The sequence below is a fragment of the Somniosus microcephalus genome, chromosome 13 (genome assembly GCF_052327205.1).
Source record: "Somniosus microcephalus isolate GS21.2 chromosome 13, FLI_Smic_1.0, whole genome shotgun sequence".
NCBI classification, from domain to species: domain Eukaryota; kingdom Metazoa; phylum Chordata; class Chondrichthyes; order Squaliformes; family Somniosidae; genus Somniosus; species Somniosus microcephalus.
This window is the reverse complement of record NC_140999.1, coordinates 196,149,050-196,173,504: the sequence shown is the minus strand read 5'-3', so window position 1 is coordinate 196,173,504 and position 24,455 is coordinate 196,149,050. Positions and strand designations below refer to the sequence as shown.

Genomic DNA, 24,455 nt, shown 5'->3' with positions numbered 1-24,455 from the left:
GCTCTTCGAAAGAGCCGGCGCAGACCCAGTGGACCAAACGGCCGCCTTCTGTGCTGTACTATTCTATAATTATGTGTGTGTTTTTAATTGCAGTTGTTGTCATGACTTTTCTTGGTTTCCCATGGTAACAGCTTGCAATGATCTCAGATCATGGGGGATATGATGGGAGTTGCAGTGGATTGCTGCACTGTGCAGGGTTCGGGTGTGAAGTTCCTTTGCTGTCTACCTGATGTGCCAGACCACTGCACTGAATGCGTAAATATTGTTATAATTTAATTAAAGAGGCAGTGGCACTGTAGATACGAAATTGGCAGGACGAGTTGCTAAGGCTGTTTATATTATTTTTTAAAAGCGTACGGGATCCTTGGCTTTATAAATAAAGGCACAGAGTGCGAAAGCAAGGAAATGATGCTAAACCTTTATAAATCACTGGTTAGGCCTCAGCTTGGAGTATTGTGGCCAATTCTGGCTATCACACTTTAGGAAGGATGTCAAGGCCTTGGAGTGAGTGCAGAGGAGATTTACCAGAATGGTATCGGGGATGAGGGACTTCAGTTATGTTGAGGGGCTGGAGAAGCTGGGGTGGTTTTTCAGAGAAGGTTGAGGGGAGATGAGAATTTCTTTTTATGCAGCTGTTGTGATCTGGAACGCGCTGCCTGATAGGGCAGTGGAAGCAGATTCATTAGCAACTTCAAAAGGGAATTGGATAAATACTTGAAGGGGAGAAATTTGCATGGCCCTGGGGAAAGAGCAGGGGAGTGGGACTAATTGGATAACTCCTTCAAAGAGCCGGCACAGGCACGATGGGCCAAATGGCGGCCTCCTGTGCCGTATCATTCTATGTATAAGAAAGACTTATATTTTTATAATGCATTGAGTCTCTTAAAGGTGCTTTACACAGTGAATTACTTTGGAGTGTAAACATGTGTTTATCTTGTACAAAGCAATAATCTGAATGACCAGTTAATCATTTTTTGGTGGTGTTGGATGAGGGAATGATGTTTGCCTGGACACGGGAGAACTCCCTGCTCTTCTTCGAATATTGCCGTGGGATCTTTAACAGCCATCTGAGCAATGGCGTTGGCAGATGGGACTTGGTTTTTGAGAGAGATGACAAGGTACAATATAAATCCAAATCTTCCTCGTGTGTTGTCAAAATATTAGTGCACTGTACATCAGGCTGACTGCAGAAGGACCTCTGCTAGAGCTGTGAGCAGAGTAACAATCTACTGTAACTGCAAATTCTCATCCAGAGGCGTAGGAACCTATCCCGCACCTTCTGGACAGAGCATGACTGCTCTTGGTGTGCTCCTGCCACCTCACAGGATGTGGAAAGGAGTTGATTCTAAAAATAAATATCAACAGAACTCTGGGCGGATAAATCCCTGGCCCTGATGGCTGTACCTTAGGCTTCTGAAAGAAGTGAGAGGAGGAGGTTCTGGCCACATTTTTTCAATTCTCTTTAACTATGCAGATTGCATTGTGTGGCTGGAGGGCAGTCGATGTAACACAATAGCAAAATACTGCGGATGCTGGAAATCTGAAATAAAAACAGAAAATGCTGGAAATACTCAGCAGGTCAGGCAGCATCTGTGGAGAGAGAATCAGAGTTAACGTTTCGGGTCGATGACCTTTTGTCAGTCGACAAACGCCCTTGTTCCAGAAGCATAAACCTGCTAACTACCGACCAGTTAGTCTAATGTCAGTTCTGGGCAAACTCTTAGAATCCATAATTCGAGATTTAGAAATGCATGGGTTAATCAAGGACAGCCAGCATGGGTTTGTTAAAGGAGAGTCGTGTTTGACAAAAAATATATTTTTCTTTTTAAAGATTACCGATCTAGATGAATGCCGACGATGCGGTGTGTGTGGCTATTCAGAAGGGATTTGTATGGTGTTTCATACTAGGCTTGTTGGAATGATTCAGGCAAATGGCATCAGAAGAAATGTAGCAGCATGAATAGAAGGTTGAATGTAAGACGGAACAAAGAGTTAGCGTAAACGGATGCTGCTCGGACTGGAGAGGAGTTGGAAGGGGTGTACCCCAAGGTCTGCTTTTGGTCTCGGCTTATGTATTGCTAATTTTGGACTTGGTTATAAGCAGTACAATCTCAAGATTTGCTGACAACACAAAGGTATGGGGTTTGGTAAGCAGAGAACCGTAGAAGAATTTCGGAGGATCAAAGTTAGTGGAATGGGCAGACAGGTGGCAGATTTAATATGGGTAAGTCTGTGAGATATATTTTGGGAGGATGAACAAGGAATGAAAGAAAGAAAGAACTTGCATTTCTGTAGCGCCTTTCACAACCTCAAGACATCCCAAAGCGCTTTATAGCCAATAAAGTAATTTTCAAGCGTGGTCGATATTGTAATGTAGGAAACTCCGCAACCAACATAGCGAGTTCCCACAAACAGCAGTGAGATAAATGACCAGATAATCTGTTTTGGTGATGTGGGATGATGGATAAATATTCTCCAGGACACCGTGAACTCCCCTCCCCTGCTGTGGGATCTTTTATTTCAACCTGAGAGGGCAGGCGGGGCATTGGTTTAATGTCTCCTCCGAAAGACTGCCCCTCCGACAGTGCGGCGCTCCCTCAGTACTGCCCCTCCGACAGTGCGGCGCTCCCTCAGTACTGCCCCTCCGACAGTGCGGCGCTCCCTCGGTACTGCCCCTCTGACAGTGCGGCGCTCCCTCCGTGCTGCACTGGGAGTATCAGCCTAGATTATGTGCTGACACAATGGGCCAAATGGCTGTAAATTTAATCGATTCTATCTATGTGACCTTTTCCTTTGAGGATGCGCTGCCTTTTTTCTCTTTGACTGGTATCCTGGAGCTGTGTGAGAGCAGCATGCAGACCATGTATTGTTCGGAGGTGACCTGCCTGGTTCAGTGCCACACCGCGCAGTGTATCGCATCCCTGAGCCTCCATGGGACCTCAACAATAAAATGACTCGGCTGCATTTATCTGCTGAGTTTGAATATGGACAGTGTGTTTTGGGCTTCACATCTCAGCGGTTTAACCGACAGTGTGGGTTACCTGGAGCCTCGAGTCCCCTTCATGTGTGCACCTAAGCTGTGGGTGTCAGGCTGTTCGACTGTAGCTGGCAGATCATGGCTAACCCCGATCTCTGCCCCAAAGTGTACTTTCTGATGGGGAATTCTGGTAGCAAAGAGGAGTAAAAATCCTGACTCTTTTTGTTCCTCTATGCAACTCCCCCACTTCCTTCACTCCACCATTGGCGGCCGTGCCTTCAGCTGCCTCGGCCCTCGGTTTTCCTACGCTAAAGGCACCATATAAATGCAATTTTTTTTGCTAGATCTTGGGACAAAGGCCAGTTTGAGTATTCCAGCTGTCGACCTGGTTGAACTCTGCTAAATCACCAGACCACGAACTGAACTTCGGTCATTCTCGATGCGCTGTTGGTCAGTTCCACATTGGGCAGTGAATCTACCAGCCGAGTGGGACATTGTGCATTTTTTTGACCGACATTACTTTGGGGAAAGGTTTTCTTTCCATTTGTCAGTACTGGTTTGTTCTGTAAACAACCCATGTTAACTGGTAAAGTGTGTGTGTTTCTCGAGAATTCAGTGGAAAAAGTCCTGGGCTCTTGACGTCATGCTTGACCTGAGCTTCAGATTTGCATTCAGCTGCTGTAAACACCTGCCACTAATCTCTTCCCATCTTCTGCAGGGAGAGGTAGATGCAGAGCATGTAACCCGCTAGCAAAATAATGCCACCTGGATCATGAATATATCAACAACAACTTGCATTTATGTAGCGCCTTTAACATAGTAAAACGACCCAAGTTGCTTCACAGGCGTTTTCAAACAGAATTTGACACCGAGCCACATCATGAGATATTCGGACAGGGAAAGAGGTCGGTTTTAAGGAGCGTCTTAAAGGAGGAGAGAGAGGTGGAGAGTTTTAGGGGGGAATTCCAGAGTTTAGGATCTAGGCAGCTGAAGGCACGGCCGCCAGTGGTGGAGCGATTAAAATCGGGCATCAATTCATCACACCAGGATGCACCATAAGTGCCGGTCCTTTGAGATGGCATTTGGTTAGAGCTTGGCAGTCAGACTGTGGTCTGGGTGCTCCATTTGTGACCCACCGCCCCATGTCTGTGGCCATTGGCAGATGTGTTGTCAGGATCTCCTTACAGCCTAATACCCTTGAGTTGAAGTATCCTCACCCAGCTGGATTGTGATCACCTAGAAATACATAGAAATTACAGGACGGGAACAGGCCATTCGGCCCAACCAGTCCATGTTGGTGTTTACCCTCCACTCGAGCAAATAGATCTAATCACTTTCACCCGCCTTGTTCCCATATCCCTTCAACCCCATTTCTTTCATCTCCCCACCCCCCCCATCCAGTCTGATCAATGTTGACGAGTTTCTGCCTCGGCCACTAACCCTGGGAATGAACTCCACAGCCTCACAACGCCCTGTGAAGAAGTTTCTCCTGCCCTCTGTTCTAAATCTTATATATTTAATCTTCTATCTGTGGCCCCTCGACTACTGGAGATAGTCTGCTATCTCATCGTGCCTCCTTTTTATCTAGTGCTATTTCTGTCATTTAGTCATCTCCTGTCCTCCACCGAAATTACTTTACACCTCATTCTTTTTCTTGTGCATGTGGTCATTTATCTTCCTCACCCTTTTTCTTTGCTTTGTTCCTGCTTACTAGCTGTTCTTCTGTCGCAGCTTCTGGTTCTGGTGCAGGGTCATAGACCTGGAATGTTAACCTAACCCTTTTCCCTTTGTTTGCTATTCAAGAAAGGAGGGAGAGAGAAAGCAGGGAACTATAGGCCAATTAGCCTGACATCAGTCATTGGGAAAATGCTGGAATCCATTATTAAGGAAGTGGTAACAGGCCACGTAGAAAATCAGAATATGATTCGGCAGAATCAACATGGTTTTATGAAAGAGAAATCATGTTTAACATAAGAAATAGGAGCAGGAGTCGGCCATTTGGCCCTTCGAGCCTGCTCCATCATTCAATTAGATCGTGGCTGGCCTACCTCATCTCCACTTTCCTGCACTATCCTCATATCCCTTGATTCCCTTAATATTCAAAAATCTATCGATCTCTGTCTTGAATATACTCAACGACTGAGCCTCCACAGCCCTCTGGGGCAGAGAATTCCAAAGATTCACCACCCTCTGAGTGAAGAAATTCCTCCTCATCTCAGTCCTAAATGGCCGACCCCTTATCCTGAGACTCTGACCCCTGGTTCTAGACTCCCCAGCCAGGGGAAACATCCTCCCTGCATCTACCCTGTCAAGTCCTGTAAGAATTTTGTATGTTTCAATGAGATCACCTCTCATTCTTCTAAACTCCAGAGACTATAGGCCTAGTCTATTCCCTCTATGGCCAGTCTATCCTTCCTTAGGTAAAGAGCCCAAAACTGTACACAATACTCCAGGTGTGGTCTCACCAGGGCCCTATATAATTGCAGTAAGACGTCTTTACACTTTTACTCAAATCCTCTTGTAATAAAGGCCAACATACCATTTGCTTTCTTAATTGCTTGCTGTACCTGCATGTTAACTTTGTGATTCATGTACAAGGACACCCAGGTCCCTCTGAACACCAACATTTCCCAATCTCTCACTATTTAAAAAATACTCTGCTTTTCTATTTTTCCTACCAAAGTGGATAACTTCACATTTCTCCACATTATATTCCATTGGCCATGTTCTTGCCCACTCACTTAGCCTGTCTATATCCCCTTGAAGCCTCCTTGCATCCTCCTCACAACTTACATTCCAACCCAGCTTTGTATCATCAGCAGACTTGGATATAGAACATTTGGTCCCCTCATCCAAATCATTGCTGTAGATTGTGAATAGCTGAGGCCCAAGCACTGATCCTTGCGGTACCCCACTAGTTACAGCCTGCCAATCCGAAAATGACCCGTTTATTCCTACTCTCTGTTTTCTGTCTGTTAACCAATCCTCAATCCATGTTAGTATATTACCCCCAATCCCGTGAGCCCTAATTTTGTTTAATACAGGAAACTTTCTGATATCCGGCACTGACGGGACTGAGCTGGTGCCGTACCATCAGAAGTGCCGGACATACCAGCGTTAATGTTGAAACATACGGAACTGAAAAGCTCCGTGTGAATCAACAAACCCTGTTGCTTAACAACAGCTTCAAAACAGTCGGCTGCAGCTGCAAGCGTCTCTAGCAGAAGCTGTTGCTATAGCTACAGACCTTGCAGTGCCTGACTGGGGAAAAAACAAGCAACGAGAACTAAAAAAACTTATAGAAAACGCCTCCTGATTTTTGCCGTTAGATCGAGTATTTCGGACATATAACCTCCGGATAAACCAAAGTTTCCTGTAACCTCTTGTGTGGCACCTTATCAAATGCCTTCTGAAAATCCAAATACACCACATCCACTGGTTCCCCCTTATCTATTCTGCTAGTTACAACCTCAAAAGATTCTAACAGATTTGTCAAACACGATTTCCCTTTCATAAATCTGTGTTGACTCTGCCCAATCCTATTATTATTTCCTAAGTGCCCTGTTACCACGTCCTTAATAATAGATTCTAGCATTTTCCCTACTACTGACATCAGGCTAACTGGTCTGTCGTTCCCCGTTTTCTCTCTCCCTCCTTTCTTAAATAGTGGGGTTACATTTACCACCTTCCAATCTGCAGGAACCGTTCTAGAATCTATGGAATTTTGGAAAATGACAACCAATGCATCCACTATCTCTATAGCCACCTCTTTCAAAACCCAGAATGTAGGCCATCAGGTCCAGGGGATTTATCGCCTTTCAGTCCCATTAATTTCTCCAGTACAATTTTTTTTTTCTACTAATTTCTTTCAGTTCCTCATTCTCGCTAGAGCTTTGGATTTCCGGGAAGTTTTTTGCGTCTTTCGTGAAGACGGACACAAAGTATTTGTTTAATTTCTCTGTCATTTCCTTATTCCCCATTATAATTTCTCCCGTCTCAGCCTGTAAGGGACCCACATTTACTTTTGCTAATCTTTTCCTTTTTTACATACCTATAGAAGTTTTTGCAGTCTTTTTATGTCTCTAATCATAATCATAATCAACTTTATTGTCATTGTTAGTACACAAGTGCAGTACAACGAAATGTAGGCTTGCGGCTCCCGAGAGTGTACATTTAGATTAAGACATTTAAACATTCAACATACATTTGGCTTGTAATACATTAACATAAACATAACCATAATGAAGTGCATTGGCAGATGTGCAGGCTTTAGAGTTTATTTGTGGAGTTCAGTAGGATGACAGCCCTGGGAAAGAAGCTGTTCCTAAATCTGTTCGTTCGGGTGCGAATGCATCTGTAGCGTCTCCCAGATGGCAGGAGGGCGAACAGACTGTGGCTGAGGTGGGTAGGGTCTTTGATGATGGTCCGTGACCTCCGTAAACAGCGTTTCTGGTATATGTGCTCTACGGTCGGTAGCTGGGTGCCGGTAATGCGTTGGGCAGTTTTGACTACCCGCTGCAGGGCTTTCCGGTCATAGCTACAGCTGCCATACCATACTGTGATACAGTTCATCAGGATGCTCTCTATTGTGCAGCGGTAAAAGTTAGAGAGGATCAGGGGTGACAGGTTACATCCCTTCAGCCTCCTTAGGAAATATAGGCGCTGCTGGGCGTTCTTCACCAGAGAGGAGGTATTGAGGGACCAGGAGAGGTCTTCCGTGATGTGGACTCCGAGGAACTTAAAGTTGTCCACCCTTTCCACCACAGCCCCATGGATGTGGATGGGGGTGTGACTTCCGCCTTTAGACTTCCTGAAGTCCACAATGATTTCTTTGGTTTTCTTGATGTTAAAGGCCAGGTTGTTATCGGCGCACCACTTCATGAGATGCTGGACCTCCTCCCTGTAGGCTGACTCATCGTTATTGGTGATCTGGCCTACTACCGTGGTATCAGCCGCAAACTTGATGATGGTGTTGGAACCATGAACAGCCACACAGTCGTGGGTGAAGAGGGAGTAGAGGAGGGGGCTCAGCACACATCCTTGTGGGGCCCCCGTGTTCAGGGTCGGGGGGGCGGGGGGGGGGGGAGGTGTGGTTACCTAATTTGACAAACTGGGGTCTGTTTGTTAGGAAGTCCAGGGTCCAGTTGCAGAGGGAAGTGTTCAGGCCAAGAGTGTGGAGTTTGGTGGCCAGCTTGTTGGGGACGATAGTGTTGAATGCTGAGCTGTAGTCTATGAACAGCATTCTGATGTAGGTCTCCTTACCATCTAAGTGATTCAGTGCAGAGTGTAGAGCAGTTGTGATTGCATCCTCCGTTGACCTGTTTGCACGATAGGCAAACTGGTGTTGGTGAAGAGAGGCGGGAACGCTGGCTTTGATGTGAGCCAGGACCAGTCTCTCGAAACACTTCATTATGTTGGGTGTGAGTGCGACAGGTCGATAGTCGTTCAGGCACGTCACAGCCGTTTGCTTTGGCACAGGAATAATGGTGGCGGTCTTGAAGCATGTAGGGACTACTGCCTGGGCCAATGACCGATTGAAGATGGCGGTGAAGACATCAGCCAGCTGATCAGCACATTCCCAGTTTACTCTCATATTCTATTTTCCCTTTCTTTAACAATTTCTTGGCCCTCCTTTGCTGAATTCTAAAATTCTCCCAATCCCCAGGCTTACTGCTCTTTTTGGCAACATTATAAGCCTCTTCCTTTGATTTAATACCATCTTTAACTTGTTAGCCACGGTTAGACCATTTTTCCTGTGGGGTTTTTGTGCCTTCATTAATGTATATTTATTGTAAATTATGTATTAATTTTTTTAATGTTAGCCGTTGCTTGTCTACCGTCATACCTTTTTAATGTAGTTTTCCAGTGTACCCTCGCCCCTCATACCTACGTAGTTTGCTTTGTTTAGATTTAAGACCCTAGTTTCGGACTTAACTAAATCACTTTCAAACTCAATATAAAATTCTATCACATTATGGTCACTCTTCCCTAAAGGCCCCTTTACTGCAAGGTTATTAATTAACCCTTTCTCATTGCACAGTACTAGATCTAAAATAGCCTGTTCCCTAGTTGGTTCCTCAGCATACTGATCTAGGAAACTATCTTGCATACATTCCATGAATGCGTCCTCCACACTATTACTGCAAATTTGGTTTGCCCAGTCTTATGTAGAGTAAAGTCCTCCCTGATCACTGTATTACCCTTGTTACATGCGCCTCTAATTTCCTGATTTATACTCTGCCCTACATTACAGCTACTGTTTGGGGGCCTATAAACAACTCCCACCAATGTTTTCTGCCTCTTGCTGTTTCTTAGCTCCACCCAAACTGATTCTACTTCTTGATTTTGGAGCTAAGGTCCTTTCTCTCTACTGTCTTTATCCCATCCTTTATTCTCAGGGCTACCCCCTCCTCCTTTTCCATTTTGCCTATCTCTTCTAAAAGTTAAGTATCCTGGAATATTTAGTTCCCAATCTTGGGCACTTTGCAACCACGTCTCCGTTATGGCTATTGGATCAAACCTGTTAATTTCTATCTGCGCTATTAATTCATCTATTTTGTTGCGAATGCTTCGCGCATTCAGATATCGTGCCTAGCTTTGACTTTTTCTATTTTTCCTTGATGTCATCTTAGTCACTGATGCCCTATTACCTTTGTTACTCTCTCTGTCCCTTCCTGACCCACTCTGCTTATTTTTTACCCAAAATTCTACTCTGCTCTAGAGCCTTGACATTTCTCGCTGCTTTTAAATTTACTCTTTCCTGAATCATGCCCCCCCCCCCCTTCCCCATTAGTTTAAAGCCCTGTCTACTGCCAGGACACAAGAGTTATTTGAGGATGTAACTAGCAGGGTAGATAAAGGGGAACCAGTGGATGTACTATATTTCCAAAAGGCATTTGATAAGGTGTCACATAAAAGGTTGCTATTAAAGATAAAGGCTCACAGGGTTGGGGGTAATATATTAGCATGGATAGAGGATTGGTTAACAGACAGCCAACAGAGTAGGGATAACGGGTCATTTTCTGGTTGGCAGGCTGTAACTAGTGGGGTGCTGCAAGGATCAGTGATTAGGCCTCCGCTATTCACAATCTATATTAATGACTTAGATGAAGGGAGCGAGTGCAATATATCCAAGTTTGCTGGCGATACAAAGCTAGGTGGGAAAGTAAGCTGTGAGGAGGACACACACAGTCTTCAAAGGGGTATAGACAGGTTAAGTGAGTGGGCAATAAGGTGGCAAATGTAGGGAAATGTGAGGTTATTCAATTTGGTAGGAAGAATAGAAAAACAGAATATTTTTTAAATGGTGAGAAACTATTAAATGTTGGTGTTTAGGTGTCCTCGTACAGGAAACACAAGAGTTAGCATGCCGGTACAGCAAGCAATTAGGAAGGCGAATGGCATGTTGGCCTTTATTGCAAGAGGGTTGGAGTATAAGAGTAAGGAAGTCTTGCTACAATTGTACAGGGCCTTGGTGAGACCACACCTGTGCAGTTTTGGTCTCCTTATTTGAGGAAGGACATACTTGCCTTGGAGGCGGTTCACAGAATCACAGAAACCCCACAGTGCAGATAGGGGCCATTTCGGCCCATCGAGCCTGCACCGACACATATCCCACCCGATCCCCGTAACCCCTACACCAACACATATCCCACCCTATCCCTGTAACCCCACGTATTTAATCCCCCTAACACTAAGGGTCAATTTATCATAGCCAATCAACCTAACCCGCACATCTTTGGACTGTGGGAGGAAACCCACGCAAACACGGGGAGAATGTGCAAACTCCACACAGACAGTCGCCCTTCCAACGAAGGTTTATTAGATTGATCCCTGGGATGAGAGGGTTGTCCTATGAGGAGAGATTGTGTAGATTGGGCCGATACTCTCTGGAGTTTAGAAGAATGAGAGGTGATCTCCTTGAAACATAAGATTCTGAGGGGATTGACAGGGTCGATGCTGAGAGGTTGTTTTCCCTGGCTGGAGAGTCTAGAAGTACGGTGCATAGTCTCAGGATAAGGGGTCGTCCATTTAAGACTGAGATAAGGAGGGTTGTGAATCTTTGGAATTCTCCACTCAGTCGTTGAGTATATTCAAGGCTGAGATCGATAGATTTTTGGACTCGTGGGGAATCAAGGGAAATGGAGATCGGGCGGGAAAGTGGAGTTGAGGTGGAAGATCAGCCATGATTCTATTGAATGGCGGAGCAGGCTCGAGGGGCTGTACGGCCTACTCCTGCTCCTAATCCTTATGTTCTGTCAGACCTGCTGAGTGTTTCTAGTTGCTTCTATTTTTATTACTGTCTGCTTCTATCAACCCTGTCCCATCCTTTCTTCTTTGATTTTAGATAGCAGCCCTGTGAATCTCGGTAATGCCAGTGAGAGGCATGTTGTTGTGGGCATAACATACCCAGTCTGGAGCCAAGGTTCAGGTGGTGTCCATGTATAGGCCCTACTGTTGTTTTGCTGCAGTACCAGATTCTGTCAATAGAAGCCCCCAGTGAGCTACTGTTCGAGCTCCTCTATTAGCAGAAAGCTGGCACTGCCGGTTCAGCCAATTTCATCCATTTCTCACAAGACTGCTGGACTTTAGACTCCGATTCGCATCCACTCTGGTTCACTCCATAATAGATCCTGCATTCTGGACCTGTGCGGTTTTAGACAATGAAGAGGAGACCTGCTAGAGATTTTTTTAAATTATGAAGGTTTGCTAGGTTGGATGTGGAGAATCTGTGTCCACTTGTAGGGGAGACCAGACAAGGGGGGAATAAATATAAGATCGTCACTGACAGATCAAAGAAAGAATTTAGGAGGAATGACTTTATGCAAGAGTGGTGAGACGGTGGAACTCGCTGCCACATGGACTGGTTGAAGCAGAGAGCACCGGAGAAGGTGCAAAAAAAATATTTACAAGGATGATACCAGAACTGGAAGCTTACAATTATCAGTTAAGAACAGGCTGTGGCTCTTTTCTCCAGAAAAGAGATAGCTGAGGATAACCTGATAGATGTCTTTAAATTATGAAGGGATTTGATGGAGAAGATGTTTCAACTTATAGGGGTGTCCAAAACTAGGGCCCATAAATATAAGAGAGTCATTAATAAATCCAATAGGGAATTCAGGAGAAATTTCTTTACCCAGAGAGTGGTGAGAATGTGGAACTCACTACCACAGGGAGTGGTTGAGGCGAACACGTAGATACATTTAAGGGGAGGCTAGATAAACACGAGGGAGAAAGGAATAGAAGGATATGCTGATAGGGTGAGATGAAGAGGGTGGGAGGAGGCTCGTGTGGAGCACAAACACCGCACGGAGCAGTGGGGCCGAATGGCCTGTTTCTGGGCTGTAAATACTGTGTAATGCTATGTGACTTTTTTTCAAATGGGTAATGCTTCCTCAATAGTGCGAGATTCCGTGTGTGAGCTGCTTAAAAACAAAGTTAGCTGCAGGAAATGTCGGTAGGTATGAGGGGTGAGTTGGCTAAGGTAATTACATTAAAAGGTACGACGGTAGACAAGCAATGGCTAGCATTTAATGAATTAATACATAATTTACAACAAATATACATTCCTTTTAAGGCACAAAAACCCCAAAGGAAAAGTGGTCCAACCGTGGCTAATAAGAGAAGTTAGAGAGTATATTAGATCAAAGGAAGAAGCTTATAATGTTGCTAAAAAGAGTAGTAAGCCTGAGGATTTTAGAATTCAGCAGAGGAGGACCAAGAAATTGATAAAGAAAGGGAAAATAGAATATGAGAGTAAACTAGCGAGAGACAGAAAAACAGACTGTAAAAGCTTCTACAGGTATGTAAAAAGGAAAAGATTAGCAAAAGTAAATGTGGGTCCCTTACAGGCTGAGAATGGCAGAGCAGGCTTGAAAGGCCAAATGGCCTACTCCTGCTCCTATTTCTTATGTTCTTATGTGTGAGTCGAAGGAACGGATTGAGTGTGTTTATATCTTTCACTGTCTACAGGTGGGTTTTTGTAAAATGCTGGTTCTGTGTGAAAGGTCTCCAGTCTGAGTTTCAGATCTTGTGATTTCCAGAACATTCTTCCTCACGTGAGCTCATCAGGCGTGAATTAGTGTCTTTGTTTTCCTTGGAGAATTAAAGTGAAGTTTTTGAGTTATTGCAAATTGCATTTAACTGCAGTTCCCGGGACCCAGTGATTATTCCAGCTGTCTGTTGGTGTATTTTGAAAACTACAAAAGGCAAATATTTTGTTCTTTGACGACCACTTTCTGAGATGATGTTTCCTGCCACTCATTTATAGAACTATAGAAGTTTATAGCACATAAGGAGGCCATTTGGCCCATTGTGTTCATGCTAGCTCTTTGCTAGATCAATCCCAAACTAATCCCACTGCCCTGCTCTCTCCCCAAAGCCCTGTATCAATCCGAAACTAATCCCACTGCCCCACTCTCGCCCCGTAGTCCTGTATCAATCCCAAACTAATCCCACTGCCCCGCTCACTCCCCATAGCCCTGTATCAATCCCAAACTAACCCCACTGCCCCACTCTCTTCCCCATAGTTCTGTATCAATCACAAAGTAATCCCACTGCCCCGCTCTCTCCCCATTTAAAAAAAAAAAGCAAAAGCTTGCATTTCTGCACGTTTCACAACCTCAGCTTCACAGCCAATGAAGTACTTTTGAAGTGTAGTCACTGTTGTAATGTAGAAAATGTGGCAGCCAATTTGCGCACAGCAAGCTCCCACAAACAGCAATGTGATAATGACCAGATAATCTGTTGGTTGAGGGATAAATATTGGCCCCAAGACGCTGAGGAGATCTCCCCTGCTCCTCTTCCAAATAGTGCAGTGGGATCTTTTACATTCACCTGAGGGGACAGACGGGGTTTAACGTCTCATCCGAAAGATGGCACCTCCAACAGTGTAGCATTCCCTTGGTACTGCACCGGATAGCCCTCTATCAATCCAAAACTAATCCCACTGCCTTGCTCTTTCCCCGCAGTCCTGTATGCTTTAAATATTTATCCATTTTTTTGTTAAAAGGTCTCTACCTTAACTGATTCTGTGGCCAACTATTCCGTGCTCCAACAACTCTCTGCAGAAAGACATTTCCCCTAACCCGTCACCTCAAGCTCTTAGTGACAATTCTAAATTGATGATCTTTTCATCATTGACTCCGCAACCAGAGGAAATAGTCTTTCCCTATTCACTCTGTCAAAACTTAAAACCTTCTTTAAGCCTCCTCTTAGCTTCTCTGCTGTGGTGGAAATGGCCCCGGAATCTCCAGTCTCTCCTCCTAGCTAGACTGTGGTGGAGATGGCCCCGGAATCTCCAGTCTCTCCTCGTAGCTAGACTGCGGTGTGCCTTCATTTTTCTTTAAGGCAAATTATTTTGCCAGGCTTTTCTATAACCAGACTGAACCGCGCTCGTGAGCTGCCGCCTTGGTTTACCACAAAAACCATATTCGTTTTGGTATGCTACACAGATAACCTCTTGAGTCTGCTGCAGAAACAGGTGGCTATTGAGCTCAGATTTACCAGGTATTATGTCTTGAATCTGCCCCTGTTATTTTGGGTTCCTACACTCCTGTCCTAGTGAAGGAGGTAAGCACCAATGTTTCCCCCTAATTTTTTTTTTGGCCCGTGTGGCCCCTTCAAAATTCCGTGCATGCACGGTTTTTCTATTCAAAAGCCGGCTCATCGGCTGCGCGGGGCCGGCTTGAAAGCTGCGTGAGGGCGGCGTGGGGCCGGCTTGAGGGCTGCACGAGGGCGGCTCGAGGGCGGCGCGGGGCCGGCTCGAGGGCGGCGCGTCCACACAGCTAATAGGGAACATTGGTAAGGACCAGCAATGGGCGTTTGTACAGCTTCCAGTGATCATGGTATCTTCACTCTCCGGGTGCGGGAAGTATTTTGTAGGTGTGCTGATCTGGGAGCTGACAATATATTCAGGTGCTTTAATGCTGCAGACTCTGTCGACTACAGTCATCTGTGGGTGAAAGGGGGAGTGAGCTCCTCATGGTAGAAAGTGAGTACAACAGCTTGTGTTTATATAGAAATACTTGCACTTATACAGCACCTTTCATGACCGCCGGACATCTAAAAGCACTTTACAGCCAATGAAGTACTTTTTGAAGTGTAGTCACTGTTGTAATATAGGAAACGCAGCAGCCAATTTGCTCACAGCAAGCTCTCACAAACAGTAATGTGAGAATGACCAGATAATCTGTTTGTGATGTTGGTTGAAGGATAAATATTGGCCAGGACACCGGGGAGAACTCCCCTGCTCTTCTTCGAAAATCTTTTACATCCACCCACGAGAGCAGACGGGGCCTCGGTTTAACGTCTCATCCGACAGACGGCACCTCTGACAGTGCAGCACTCCCTCAGCACTGCACTGGCGTGTCAGCCTAGCTTTATGTGCTCAAGTCCCTGAAGTGGGACCTTCTGACTCGGAAGTGAGTGGGGTATAGCACCTTTAACGTAGTACACTGTCCCAAGGTGCTTCACGGGTGTAATCAAACAACATTTTGAGTAACATTCTAATGTACTCCACTGGCCCAAAGATTGAGATTCCAGAATAAATATAACCCGGGTGCATCTTACTGCTCTCTCCCACAACCTGTTTCCCTGTTTACTGAGAATTAGAACAATGTGACCATTGGTGTAAGCTTTCGTGTATGGCCAGAATATGGGATGGACATTGTTTATATTAGTGATTTATGTCCGAGATGATCCTGGGACTATTAAGGGAACATTGAGAGTGCAGAGAAGATTAAGGGGAGATTTGCTAGAGATGTTCAACATCATAAATGGTTTTGATAGAGTAAATAAGGAGAAACTTTCCAGTGGCAGGAGGGTCGGTAACCAGAGGACACAGATTTAAGGTGATTAGCAAAAGAATCGGAGGAGCGATGAGGAAACATTTTCTTACGCAGCGAGTTCTGATGATCTGGAATGTGCTGCCTGAAGGGACGGTGGAAGCAGATTCAATAGTAACTTTCAAATACTTGAAGGGAAAAAATTTACAGGCATGATGGACTGAATGGCCTCCTACCGTGCTGTATCATTCTATGATCTGTGATAACTCTGTTTCTCTTTCCCCTCTGCCCTGAAGTTTAAGTAACATTTATTCACCTAAATTAGCAAACCTAGCAATGCAGTAAGACAACCTGCGAAGTGCAGGTTCGGGCTGGAGGCTGGAGAGCATTCCTTGACCCAGAGGGTGATCAGATGAATGAGTTGCCAGGACACACTGCTTGTAGGAAACGGTTTGATCCTGTAATGGGAGGATGGTGTTCTGGGAGAATGAAATCAAATGGAATAACGTGCCCTTTTATTTTAAATCTGAACCTATCTTGTGATCTTCCTGTGCGTTTTGTGAAGCTTACACACCATCCCGACTTGGAAATATATCGGCGATCCTTCATCGTCGCTGGGTCAAAATCCTGGAACTCCCTCCCTAACAGCACTGTGGGAGTACCTTCACCACACGGACTGCAGCGGTTCAAGAAGGCGACTCACCACCACCTTCTCAAGGGCAACTAGGGATGGGCAATAAATGCTGGCCTTGCCAGCGACGCCCACATCCCAAGAATAATGAATGTTAAAGCACTGGAGTATGTTTCCATTTAGCGTGTTTTATGGTTTAACACTCGCCTGTGAATGGCACAAGCTTCTTTAGGTGGATTGAGCCAGAATTTCCCCAGGTGACCTGTTCCTGGAGAAAGTACAACTGCAGCATTGAACAATGTTTGCCTTGCATGAGCGGTTCCAAAGAAACAAGCTACATAAGCCATATTTATATGCGCCTGGCACGGGCTGCCGTGCTCTCTCTCATCTAAGCCAGTGGTCCTGGTTGCAGGTTTGCAAGACTCCACCCCTACGTGTGGAACAGAGGAATTGTAGTGGGCCATTAACCCCTTGAGTCTGTCGCGCCATTCAATGACTGCAGCACTTCCTCAGTGCTGCATTAAGTATCAGACTCGATTATGGGCTCAAGTCTCTGGAGTGGGGCTTGAACCCACAGTCTTCTGACTCCGAGGCGAGAGTGCTACTCACTGAGCCACAGCTAAGTGACGCACCCATACTGTTGAGATCACCTAATGCACCATGGATCAAATCTAGAACCGTATTGGCCTGTGTGGCTCATTTGGGGGAGCTGGTTTTACAGTTTGAAGGCCATCAACGCGTAAATAGGAGATCCTTGCTGAACAGAGCGATGGATAATTTAATCACATTTATCACTGGTGGATTTTATGGAAATAACTAATGACCCAAAGTCCTGTAACAAAGTAATGAAGTGCTTTTGCATGTAATGTGTCATGTTATTAGGGACTCTGGAGTGGGTCTGTCATAAAATACTTAGGAGTCCCAGGGTTTAGTCATTAGTGAATCTCTAACTGTGACATTCTGCTTCTTTCAATTGTTGTAACAGGAGGGATGGTGCAAGTAGTTTTTTCCCCTTCTGAAGGTCCTGGCACTTGCTGGGGTACAGATCTATGGGTGTAGCTAGTTCTCTGGTGCCTGCTCTCCTCATGTGATGCGGGCAACTCCTTTGACTGCGACTGGACTCGTTTTTAAAAATTCATTTATGGGATGTGGGCGTCGCCGGCAAGGCCAGCATTTATTGCCCAGTTTGAACCAGGTGTCCCTACGTGCACTCGTGCTTTTGGGCAGGAAGCACTGCCCTCGAGTCTACAGCACAATCGTGTAACTGAATCAAAACTCCTGTGTTGCTTTGGAATTTATTGTTATAGGAACAGGAGGAGGCCATTCAGCCCCTCAATCCCGTTCCGCCATTCAATTAGATCATGGCTGATCTGTATCTTAACTCCATCTACCCGTCTTGGTTCTGTAACCCTGAAAATCCTTGCCTAACAAAAATCTATCAATCTCCGTTTTGAAATTTTCAATTGACCTAGTTTTGCCGCCTTTAAGTTAGCAGCTCTTTCCGGAGACAATGGTGTGATATAAGTGTGGCATTTGCATTGCTGATATGTGGGGAGCACTCTCCCGGTTTGAGGAAGTTCCACAGCTAGAAGCATTGTCACATTCCGAGGAAGCCAGCCAGGCTAATCCCTGGTGTTCGAGGGATGAGCTGTCATGAACAATGAGGCAGGTTTGGGCTCTTCAGCTTTGTGAATACATTTTCGAGAGAAGTTTACGGATTTATGCAAGATGTTTAATAGCACAGAGAAATTAAACCCGCAGCAATACTTTGAGATAACTCGGAGCAACAGGAAAAGATTTTTGATCGATAGATTTTGTTCGGTAAAGGTATTGGGAGTTACAGAACCAAGGTGGGTAAACGGAATTGAGATACAGACAGTCATGATCTAAATGAATGGCGGTACAGGCTTGAGGGGCTGAGTGGCCTCTTCCTGTTCTCATTCTTCGGCAGCACCTCCCAAACCCACGATTTCTACCACCTAGAAGGACAAGGGCAGCAGGCGCATGGAAACACCACCACCTGCAAGTTCCTCTCCAAGTGAAACCCCACCCTGACTTGGAAATATATCATCATTCCTTCATTTTCGCTGGGCCAAAATCCCGGAACTCCCTCCCTAACAGCACTGTGGGAGCACCTTCACCACATGGACTGCAGCGGTTCAAGAAGGTGCTTACCACCACCTTCTCAGTTAGAAATGGGCAATTAATGTTGGCCTTGCCATGACGCCCGCATCCCAGGAATGAATAAAAATAAATTCAACCTGCTGCCTTTTTAGGAACATAGGAAGTCTGGGACAAATGCTTGGAAATAGTCACAACGTGCGTGAGCAGCTGGAACCAGTTGCCAGAAAGTGGTGAAGAACAGGACACTGGGCTCATTGGAGAAACAGGAAGAAGCAGTTGGAGATCTAAACTTGCCTTGTGTGTACTGCTGGATCCTGGCAAGTATGCATGTGCAGTTGTCCCAGTGTTGCCTTGGTGCTCGGGGTAGCTTTGTGGCGAGAATGGGGAGAATCCATAACAGCAGCTGTACTGTAGAAGAGGGACAGTATCAATGGCTTGAGATTTAGAGAGAGCTGTGATCAACTGGTCATGGCTGAAGCGGCAGTATCCCTACACAACTGTGAACCCACTGGGAATTGTTGGCATTCTCATTCTCCCTGGGAATAACGCGAGGTAGCGGAATGTGGGAACACCTTCTGGAACAATCCAGCGACCATTCTATAACGGTAGCCCAGCAACAACCGTAGAGCATTGCACAAGATGTTTTCTAAGTATATTAAGGGCAAGAGGATAACCAGGGAAAGAGTAGGGCCCATTAGGGACCAAAGTGGCAATCTGTGTGTAGAGCCGGAAGATGTGGGTGAGGTTTTAAATGAATATTTCACATCTGTGTTCATTATGGAGAAGGACGATGTAGGCTTAGAAATCAGGCAGGGGGATTGTGATATACTTGAACAAATTAGTACTGAGAGGGAGGAGGTACTCGTGGTTTTAGCGGGCTTAAAAGTGGATAAATCCCCAGGCCCAGATGTGATGTGTCCCAGGCTGCTGTGTGAGGCAAGGGAGGAGATTGCAGGGGCTCTGACACACATTTTCAGAACCTCTCTGGCCACAGGGGAAACATAGAAGATAGGAGCAGGAGAAGGCCATTTGGCCCCTCAAGCCTGCTCCGCCATTCAATGCGATCATGGCTGATCATCCAAATTCAGTACCCGGTCCCTGCTTTCTCCCCATACCCCTTGATCCCTTTAGCCTTAAGAAATATATCCAACTCCTTCTTGAATATATTTAATGAATTGGCCTCTACTGCCTTCTGTGGTAGAGAATTCCACAGGTTCACCACTCTCTAGGTGAAGAAATGCCTCCTCATTTCTGTCCTAACTGGCCTACCCCTTATCCTTGGGCTGTGACCCCTGGTTCTGGACTCCCCGACCATCGGGAACATCCTTCCTGCATCTAGTCTGTCCAGTCCTGTCTGAATTTTATAAGTTTCAATGAGGTGCCAGAGGACTGGAGGACAGCTAATGTACCATTATTCAAGAAGGGTAGTAGGGATAAACCAGGGAATTATAGGCCAGTGAGCCTAACATCAGTGGTAGGGAAATTATTGGAAAAAATTCTGAGGGACAGAATTAGTCTCCACTTGGAGAGGCAAGGATAGTCAGCATGGCTTTGTCAGGGGGAGATCATGTTTAACCAATTTGATTGAATTTTTCGAGGGAGTGACTAGGTGTGTGGATGAGGGTAGTGCAGTTGATGTAGTCTACATGGACTTCAGTAAGGCTTTTGACAAAGTCCCGCATGGGAGACTGGTCAAGAAGGTAAGAGCCCATGGGATCCAGGGCAATTTGGCACATTGGATCCAAAATTGGCTTAGTGGCAGGAGGCAGAGGGTGATGGTGGAAGGTTGTTTTTGTGACTGGAAGCCTGTGTCCAGTGGTGTACCGCAGGGATCGGTGCTGGGTCCTTTTCTGTTTGTCGTGTACATTAATGATTTAGATATGAATGTAGGAGGTATGATCAGTAAGTTCGCAGATGACACGAAAATTGGTGGAGTGGTAATTAGCGAGGAGGGAAGCCTCAGGCTACAGGACGATATAGACGGGTTGGTCAGATGGGCAGAACAGTGGCAAATGGAATTTAACTCTGAAAAGTGTGAGGTGATGCATTTTGGGAGGACAAACAAGGCAAGGAAATACACAATGAATGGTAGGACCCTAGGAAGGACAGAGGATCAGAGGGACCTTGGTGTGCATGTACATAGATCCCTGAAGGCAGCAGGACAGGTAGATAAGGTGGTTAAAAAGGCATATGGGATACTTGCCTTCATTAGCTGGAGCATAGAATATAAGAGCAGGGAGGTTATGATGGAGCTGTACAAAACGCTAGTTAGGCCACAGCTGGAATACTGTGTGCAGTTCTGGTCGCCACACTATAGGAAGGATGTGATTGCATTGGAGAGGGTGCAGAGGAGATTCACCAGGATGTTACCTGGGCTGGAACGTTTCAGCTATGAAGAGAGACTGAACAGGCTGGGGTTGTTTTCCTTAGAGCAGAGAAGGCTGAGGGGGGGACCTGATTGAGGTGTACAAAATTATGAGGGGCATAGATAGGGTAGATAGAAAGGAACTTTTCCCCTTAGTAGAGGGGTCAATAACCAGGGGGCATAGTTCCAAGGTAAGGGGCAGGAGGTTTAGAGGGGATTTGAGGAAAAACTTTTTCACCCAGAGGGTGGTTGGAATCTGGAACTCACTGCCTGAAAGGGTGGTAGAGGCAGGAACTCTCACAACATTCAAGAAGCATTTAGATGAGCACTTGAAACGCCATAGCATACAAGGCTACGGACCAAGTGCTGGAAAATGGGATTAGATTAGACAGGGCTTGATGGCTGGTGCAGACACGATGGGCCGAAGGGCCTCTTTCTGTGCTGTATAACTCTATGACTCTATGTGCTGGTGTACTACTCTCTCTCGTGAGAACATTGATCAAGCTCGTTCTTTATGGTCTCGACTTCTGGGAATGACTGGTCTTTAAACGCCTGGGCTGCACTGTCGCAGGGCACATGCCGTTTAAAAGGATTTTTGGATCCTTTTGTCGTTGCCATGTTGGGCCCAGTGTTTGTATTTGCATGGATGGTTTTATATGTTGGGGTAGTACGTAATGCTTCTTTGGTTTCTCCTTGTACAGTCAGCCACCTCGGAGACCGCTTGACTTCTGCCTCTCCCACTCCGCTGTCATCGCTAGTCCAGCCACCTTTCGAGGCCTAGATATCCGCCCTAGCTCCGAGTCAGAAAGCAGTGGGTTCAAGCCCCACTCCAGGGATTTGAGATGACACTCCAGTGCTGCACTGTCGAAGGTGCCGTCTTTCGGATGAGATGTTAAACTGAGGCCCCGTCTGCCCCCTCAGGTGGACGTAAAAGATGGCGAAGAGCAGGGGAGTTCTCCCCAGAGTCCTGGCCAATATATATCCCATAAACGTCACTAAAACAGATGGTCTGGTCATTATCACATTGCTGTTTGTGGGAGCTTGCTGTGCACACATTGGCTTCCACGTTTCCTACAATACAACAGTGACTACACTTCAAAAAGCACTTCGTTGGCTGTGAAACGCTTTGGGACTTTGAGGCGAAAGATGCTATAGAAATGCAAGGTCTCTCTTTGTTCTTCCGTTATTTGTTGGCTGTTTTTGATAATCTTGCTAAGTTTTTCTGCCGTGAGTCAAGGCATGGAGTTTCATGCTGGGGTCTGCAGGGCTGAGGGGGTTCCCTCGGACTGCGTTGTCTAAGCTTTCGTCTTTAGGGCCGCAGATGTGTACCATGGAGCCTCTGTCTGTGTATATATCTCAGGATCTTAGTGTTCTGATCCTAAGTGAGACCACAGAACTAAAAATAGCCCTTTCCATATTTCCAGGCCCACAAAATTCAAATAGAACAAACCAGCAAATAAGAAATAGGAATGTAAATAGGACCGTAGCCTTGGTTTGAAGGACTCTATTGCAAAGGCTAGTGGGCTTTGAATGCCCCTGTGCGGGAGAATTTCCACCTGGGGCCAAATATTTCACTCCTCACCAGGACCACCTCAGGAAAAAATACAGGTAGAGAATTTTTGATTTGCTACCACATTATTTCTGTTGCTGGATACTAAGAAAAATATTCTGCAAAATTAGCATTATCCTCCTTTTTTTAATGTAGCTGCCATTACCTTTTGGAAGTTAGGACACTGGTCCCAGGAATGTGTCCATATTTGTAGATCGTCCCAAACTGATGGGTTTGAAAACATCATTGTGATCAAGGCACAGAGAGGCCCCGGGTGACGTGGAATGGTCGTATTTTTCCAGTGCGTCAAATCATTGTTCCACTGCAGTGAGAGTTGGTACCTGAGGCTATAGATATTGAGTCGCTCCGAGCTGAGTGATCCTCCGTGTTCTCATCCTTTGCGAGTCTGCAAATGTGGGTATTTTCATTAGAAGTACCATTATCGTTGTATCATGCAACTACCAGGATAGTAGAAGGCATATTTAGAGTCTATCTAGTTCACCTTCTGCTAATAGATAGTCTTTCTCTGTCTAGCAGGTCCTGTGTTTCTGTGTGTGGGCCTGACGTTTTTTTTCCTTTTCTTTGGTGACTTCCTCCTCCCTACCTGAAGGTGCAGCATCCTCAAAATGGCTAATTGAATGTTGGTCTTTTTCTCAAAGGGTTGGATTACAAAGGGGAGGAAGTGATGCTTCAGTTGTACAGCGCTCTGGTCAGACCACATCTGGACACTGTTCAGTTCTGGGACCCGCACCGTGGGAAGGATATGTTGGTCTTGGAAGGGGGTGCAGTGCCGATTCACCACAATGATACTGGGGCTAAAGGGTTAAATTGTGAGGACAGGTTGCATAAACTTGGCTTGTATTCCCTTGAGTTTAGAAGGTTGAGGGGATGATCTAATTGAGGTGTATAAAATGATAAAGGGATTTGATAGAAACATAGAAACATAGAAGATAGGAGCAGGAGTAGGCCATTCGGCCCCTCGAGCCTGCTCCGCCATTCAATGAGATCATGGCTGATCATCCAAATTCAGTACCTGGTCCCTGCTTTCTCCCCATACCCCTTGATCCCTTTAGCCTTAAGAACTATATCCAACTCCTTCTTGAATATATTTAATGTATTGGCCTCTACTGCCTTCTGTGGTAGAGAATTCCACAGGTTCACCACTCTCTGGGTGAAGAAATTCCTCCTCATCTCTGTCCTAAATGGCTTACCCCTTATCCTTAGACTGTGACCCCTGGTTCTGGACTCCCTGACCATCGGGAACATCCTTCCTGCATCTAGCCTGTCCAGTCCTGTCAGAATTTTATAAGTTTCAATGAGATCCCCTCTCATTCTTCTAAACTCCAGCGAGTACAAGCCCAATCGACCCATTCTCTCCTCATACGTCATTCCTGCCATCCCAGGTATCAGCCTGGTGAACCTTCGCTGAACTCCCTCCATGGCAAGAACATCCTTCCTCAGATAAGGCGACCAAAACTGCACACACTACTCAAGGTGTGGTCTCACCAAGGCCCTGTACAACTGCAGCAAGACATCCTTGTTCCTGTACTCAAACCCTCTCGCTACGAAGGCCAACATGCCATTTGCCACCATAACCGCCTGCTGCACCTGCATGCTTACCTTCAGCGACTGGTGCACAAGGACACCCAGGTCTCGTTGCACTTCCCCTTCTAATATAGGAAACTTTGGTTAATCCTGAGGTTGTATGTCCGGAAACCTCGATCTACCGGCAGAAATCAGGAGCTGTTTTGTTAGGTTTTTTTTCTTCTCGTGGCTTTGTTTTCAACAGTCGGGCTCTGGAAAGTCTCTCTGAAGCTGTTGCTAAGCTACAGAGACGCTTCCAAGGTACGGGCCGACTGTTTACAAGCTGTTGCTAAGCAACAGTGTTTGTTGTCAGATACGGAGATGAACACCTCCGTATGCTTCAACATTAACTTTGTATGTCCGGCAGTTTTGATAGATCGGCAACAGCTCGGTCCCGTCGGTGCCGGATATCACAAAGTTTCCTGTATTGCCATTCACAT

General features: G+C 45.8%; 1 protein-coding gene across 1 annotated transcript in view; it reads left to right on the top strand.

Annotated features, from left to right (window-relative positions):
• LOC147108949 (ATP-dependent chromatin remodeler CHD6-like) overlaps positions 1 to 24,455 on the top strand; it is a 135,654-nt gene that overhangs the window by 671 nt on the left and 110,528 nt on the right. The window lies entirely within an intron of this gene.